The sequence below is a fragment of the Saccostrea cucullata genome, unplaced genomic scaffold, assembly GCF_032062105.1.
Source record: "Saccostrea cucullata isolate Sc308-1 unplaced genomic scaffold, CSIRO_AGI_Scuc_v1 ctg14730, whole genome shotgun sequence".
NCBI classification, from domain to species: Eukaryota; Metazoa; Mollusca; class Bivalvia; order Ostreida; family Ostreidae; genus Saccostrea; species Saccostrea cuccullata.
In genome coordinates, this window is record NW_026918738.1 from 2,881 (window position 1) to 9,708 (window position 6,828).

A 6,828-nucleotide genomic window follows, 5' to 3' on the forward strand; every position below is an offset into this window, starting at 1 on the left:
AACAAATAACACACAATACAAAAAACATGTGTGTGTTATGTCTGTCAAGTTATAACACCAGGTCACTTTTTTAAAAAACTTAGAATTTCTTTTTAAATTTTTTAAACTTTTTTTTTTTAAAAAAACATAAATTTTTTTAACTTTTTTAAAATAACTTTAAATTTTTTTTTCTTATTAATTTTTTTTTTGGTAAACTCCCCTTATAGTTTTTAAGAAATAAAATAAAAAAAATCATGTAATACTACATCAGTGTTATGTTATTGTATGACTTCATCTTTTATACAGTCGGGTTCGGGGTTTCGGGCGGCCATGGCGAATTCTGCAGGATTTTACCCCAGTGAAAAAGGCTTGTAATCCACAGTGTAGGTCGTTTAAAGTTGTTTCACATTGTTTATGATTGTGATTATGTTATCGCTCACCTATATGTTTAATGTCAGCTATGCTAAATAACCCATTTCTGTGTAATTTGAGAGAATGTTTTGACATGTGGTTAAAGTTTTGACATGTGGTTAAAGTATGGCGTGCTATTCATGTTATCATTTAAAAAGTCGATCCTAAATAAATCTGTCTTAAAAAATACATTTTACGAATGACATTTAATATGATTGATTAGAGTATAGGTATCCATATATAAGAGATATTATTTTGCATTACATTTAAACATGTTTTTCTGTCCTGTTTGTCTGTCAATTGTTGCTTTACTTCCTTTGTAAAATGAGGTTAAATTGAGTATCACTGAATATTGTATGCTTTTTTTTTTATCAGGATCAGCTGAGATGTTGTTTCACTGGATTATTTAATTGGGCATATAATTGAATAATTCTGGTAAGTTTGTCTTTGTTTTGTTTACATTTATGAAGGTCATCTTTGCATTTAATCATAATTATGTAAAGTTCTGTTTTGAATGTAAATGTACTGTATTTATCCTCATTTCATGTGATTTACACTTGTTTAGCCTGCATGTAACTCAGAGTGCATTTAATATTTCTATGATGGGTCATTCTATGATATTGAATTTAAATCAGAAAAATATTCAAATTCGTATTGGTAAAATACATGGTATCTTTTACATTTCTGTCCCTTTTGTCTGTAAATTATTGCTTTACTTACATTGTAAAATGAGGTTAATTGTGTATCACTGAATTGTATGATTTTTTTCAGGATCAGCTGAGATGTTATTTCACTGGATTATTTAATGGATAGACTTATTGGGCATATAGTTTGATATCTCTGGTAAGTTTGTCTTGTTTTTTAAATTGTTTACATTTCCTATGAAGGTCATCTTTGCATTTAAGTATGATTATATGGTTAATTTAATTACTGTGTAATACTTATGTGATCTGTTGTCTCTAACTTACATTCATATAAGCACACCCTTATTTAACCTAAAATATATTAACACATGATTAATGGAATTTCGGAATATTAATAAGTCCTTTTGTATAAATTATATAATTTCATAATTCATTATGTATGTTACCCATGGAATTAAGACTTACTAAATGGTGATCAAAGAGATATTAATTAGGAATCTAATAAGAGAAAAGGAGGAATTTACAAAATATTAATCCTAAGTCATTTACTTTTTGTTTTGATTCTAAATATGTGGGATATATGGCATACATATATTTTCATTTTCACTTTTGTTTCTTAGTAATGAGCTTTTCAAAAAATTAAGGACTACATGTTGTACTGTGATGATGCTAAAAAAAAGATGTATTTTTCTGTATGCAGTACTGACAGATATTAAACAAAATTGAATCTGCTGTTAATCTGCTGTTAATAAAAAATCTTTTAGTGTCTAAATAATTAATTTGATAATCATTTTATTTGTGATATCAATACAGTAATTGTGCTTTTTTATTATCTAAAGATAACATGATGAACTTTTCTCATCTGGAGTTAATGTTAAAAACAATTTGTTTTGAGATTAAAAACAAACATTTTCATGAACTTTTTTGGCATTGTACATGTTTGTTCAATTTTTAAACATGCATTGTTTCACACAGTACTCTGTCATATTAACAAAATGGTTTTATTTTCTATACAGTCCTCAACCTGGAAGATATGTATTGTTCCTAACCATCTATAATCCATTCTCTATGAAGTTCAGACTGTCTGCTCTTCCTTTGGAAATACACAGTTATAGTCAACCAACATAGAAACACACAAACTTGAAGGTAAAGTTTCAATGAGATACAATTGTAATTTTTTTAATTTATTTATTTTACATATGCATGTTTATAATTTTGAATTGATATGTAAATGATATATTTAAATAAAAAGGGCTTGGTGGTCATGATCATGTTAAGACTATATTGATCTCCTTTAGAAGAAGAAGAAGAGCTCCATTTCAATATATATACAAAAATGCATGATCAAATTTTGAAACTAAAATGTATGAAAGTTTTCTTTGCCAAATGATAGTTAACAGCTGAAGATAGCATATCTATAGAATAAGTTAAATATGGCTAATTTGTAACCCCCCCCTCCCCCCCCCAGCTTCCTTAATATCATAGTTGGTAAAGATAGCAAGATCTACTAACCAAGATCTTCTTATGAGTGCATGGGACTGTTGTAAACCTTCTCCTGTTTATAAAAAATATACCTTGGAGCATGACACTTTATTCATAAAAGGTACTTTCAATATCATTTCTATGAGTTTTTGTTCTTTCTTTTGTAATAATCTAGTGTTATATCTCATTTAAACCCATTAATATGTATGCTTCCAAAATCTTAGATCTGTCTGTATAGTTTTTTCAGCTCTTTGAACACAAATACCCTGATTCAATCTTTTGAGGTAAACATGATAGAGACATCATAGATGATTATCAGAGTGTGTATCACAATCTTAACCATAAGGTCAATTTAAATGGTCTAAGGCACAACAAGTGAAAGTGAAAACTTATATTTTTTTATTAGAATACATAATTTTGTAATAAACAAATACTGGAAAAGTTACTCTCATAATAAGCCTTAATGTCCTCCAAGAGTTCAGTTTGGACTTCCTCCATTAATCCTTGTATCTTCTCCAATGGTTTTGTGGGCTAAAATTCATGTGTCTTTAACAACATTTTTTTTCTGACAACTGTTTTCTCTTATCATCTATAAACTTGACTTCTTCTCTAGTCAAAGGTCTTTCAGGGTAATCCAAGTAATTCTTACCCTCTTTTGGTAATAAATGGTTAATATATTCTTCATTGGCTTCTTCTGCAATCAAGGGTCTTTCTATGTAATCTCTGACATCATTAGGATCACCCTTTTCTGGACATATTTGGTTATATTCTTCTTAAGAAATGTTCTCAATAGTGCCATCTTTTTTTTATTTTAACTGGTATAACTCTGTCTACATCTTTCTCTGAAAGAATTCTCTCTCCATACTGAATTTTACTCATTCCTTTACTCTTTTCTTTACTAGAGGTGTTACCCATGGTTAATATGAAAAGTAAAAATCTTATGTTACAACTTGTATTTATACCCTTTTTGTCTATATTTAGAATTCCATCAAGCTTATATTACATTACAATTTTTCTTTTTCATCTAAGACATCATTTTTTTTTTTTTTTTTCAGGATTCTCTTGTGAGGGCTTATGGAAATGATCTATGTCTACTCTTAGAATGGTGAAAGACTATCAGATTATGCAAAGACTAACAGTATATCCTCTCTTGGAACACTGAAACAAGAAAACCAAACTTAAGAGGATGGAGGATTTAAGAAGCACATAGATAAATATGATTTCCATCTAATTTAACCAGTACGATCATAGACTGTGGTTTACAGGATGACAAAGAAAGGACCCAGGATTGTATCTTTTTTTTTTACTGTCAGACACTGACTATGGATAAAGTGTAATCATTTATCAAACTGAGATCTAGTCAAATCAAGTATTGAAAATATGATTTTCTGATAGCATGAGCTCTTTAAAACCTAATTCTCACTGACCTCAAAGTATCTGAATGTGACTTTTATTTTTACCAATTCATATTGAAGACTTTTGTTATGTATGAGAAGTATACATTTAAACCTTTTATTTTTCATTTTATTCTTACAACCCCCTAGAATTTACACAGATATCCAGATGATGGATTTAATGTTATTATTTAACTTTCCTGGAATTGTAAATATATTTTGTTTGTGTATGTATCATGTTTAATTTTTGAATTTAAATTGGGTCTCAATAAGACCCCTAATAAAGATGCAAGTGCCCCATAATCTGTGGTTTAATAATATCTTGAATATCTTTATCATACCATATTGTACATACTAATTACATATAGAATGGTTATATGAATACTTTTTGTTGTTTAGGACACTTTGTCAAGGTCAAAGCATAAGATTATTGAGATGACTTCTTTGACATTAATTTGTAACTTAAAAACTTCACATCATAAGTACACAAATGAAGCATGAATAGGAGATTTCAATACATTTATTTTTGGATCATTTTCTCCTGGGTAAAGTTAGTTACTGAGATAACTGATGTGAGTCTTGAAATGCAATAACTTCAAAATTGTGTGATAACTTATAGACTTTATAAAAATTAGGTGTAAATTCTTAGGAAAGAATTAAAATATTAATCAAATGTACAGTGTCCAAGGGTGTTTATTTAAATATTATTATGTAATATCTTGGGTTTCTGTTTATTTATCATATTCAAATTGAAGACAGTTGTTATGTCTGGTTTTTATACATTGGATCCTTTATTTTTAATTTCTACAACCCCCTAAAAATGACACAGATATTCAGAAGCTAGCTTTGGTGTATTTTTTTACTTTCCTGGAACTGTAAATACATTTTGTTTGTGTTTGTCCTATTTTGAATTTAATAGGTCTCAATAAGACCCCTCCCCCCATAAAGATGCAAGTGTCCTATAATCTGTGATAATATGTTGAATATTTTTATCATTCCATAAATTTTATTCTTACTACACATATAGTGTTTGGAGTAATGCACTTAGTTGTATAGGACAATATTCAAGGTCAAAGCATGAGATTATTGAGATAACTACCTTTGTCAATAATTTGTAACCTTCAAACTTTACATCTTAAGTGAAGAATGGATAGGAGATTTTCTATAGATTTTTGGATCATTTTCCTACAGGATAATATTACTGACTTGAAACATTTCATGGTGATTTACATACCTGCAGTCATAAATAGATACATGTAGGCATGGGGTAGACTCCTATAGATTTTAAGATCTTCATTCAAAAGTATAGAAAGTTTTTAAGTTTGAAAGATTAAATGTCAGCATATCATTTGCTTGTGAATTTAAAATAAATTCAAACATATACATCTTTAGATGATAACTAGTTATTTCAATTCCTGGACTTTCTATCTTGATATTTTCCTTTATTATCTGTAAAATTTAATGATTGTCTTTTTAGTTTAGTTGAACTAGTTTCTTATTAGCATGTGAAAATGGCATCATCCAAATAAGTTCATCACATTTTATATGTAAGAGAGAATTTTTCATCACAGGGAAAGAAAGAGATTGTCTTGTATAATATAATGCATTGGTACACAAAAATATCTTTCAATTTCTAACATGTTTCATTTTTGTTACATGGAATGATAAGTTCTGTTGATTTCCTACCAAAGACATACTAGTACAGTAATAAATGTATATGATGTGTCAGAAAAGCATGTGGAAACCTGATGACTTTATCATTTCTGATTAAAAATCAAATTATGAGTTTCATCTCTGTTACATTATTAAAAAAATTCTAAGTAGAGCATACACCAGAAACTCTTAAATTGATCTCTACTGTTCTATCTGAACATCAGGGTTTAACAGTACATAACAATTCCAAATGATTTTGGACGCTTTTTTATGTATCAAAAAGACAAAACAGAATATCTGTTCACAGATGTTCCAAAGGAAAACAACCACAAAGAAAAGATTTGTTATGTTCTTTATGTGATTCATGTAAAATGTATTTTAAAAGTGTAGCATAACAGTCATCTTTTGCATAAATACTTTTTGTGGAGATTTTTTTTATATTTTTGAAAAAAAAAAAAAAGTAGTCTTATTGTATAATAGGGTTAGCTTAAAATCTTGTAGACTTTAAAGTTGTACATGATGTGTTACACATCTTGCATATTTTCATTTCAGGGTATTCAGCATATATTGTGGTTTTGTCTTAAATTTGTTGCTTATGTAATCAATAATTTGAGAATACTCAAATTAGAAAATGTATGAGAGAATAGGCAAGAAAATGAGGTTAAAAATGTTTTTACTACAAAGGGGTTAATCTATATATTTATTTTATAAGTACAATCAGTCTATACATTTAAGGTATTTCTGTATGAAATAAACTTACATTTGAGTATTTTAAGACAGTTGTAAACATTAATTTATCCAGTTTTAAAAATGATTAGATTCATTGTCAGCATGTTATTTCTTGTAAAATAAAAAGAAAACAAACAATTTTATATCAGTTTTTTTTTTTTTTAAATGTAAATAAGAACCATTGGAAGTTGGGAATATTTCACAAAGTTGATTGAGCATAATTCTCACTAGGACAGTTAGAGTATTATGATTTTACCCTTTAAGAAACCATTTCAAATTTCAATATACAAATCATGTTTAGTCATGCAGTATGTAGTTTACATTTGCCAAAAAGTAAATGGTATCTCTATTCAGGGTCAATCCAAAGGAATGAAAACAATGTTTCTTTTTTATGTATCAAACTTTAAGGTTTTGTTACAATAATTTCACTGTGTTCATTTTCTGATTTCTTTCTATGTGTGGATAACCCTAACCTTGGCAATAAAAATACAGGAAATTAATCAATTATGTCAAATGATGAAGGTGCACACCAGAAA

The 6,828-nt window shown here is 28.2% G+C and overlaps 1 long non-coding RNA gene across 2 annotated transcripts; it reads left to right on the forward strand.

Moving 5' to 3' along the window:
- The first annotated feature begins 289 nt into the window (after window positions 1-289).
- Window positions 290-6,420, forward strand: LOC134270247 (uncharacterized). 2 transcript variants are annotated; one of them, XR_009992750.1, is made up of 5 exons: window positions 290-362; window positions 766-825; window positions 1,162-1,233; window positions 2,051-2,180; window positions 3,572-6,420. It is a non-coding gene; the product is annotated as an uncharacterized LOC134270247 (long non-coding RNA). The 2 variants fall into 2 exon arrangements; XR_009992749.1 differs by having other exon boundaries at window positions 2,051-2,148; window positions 3,546-6,420.
- Window positions 6,421-6,828: the final 408 nt, after the last annotated feature.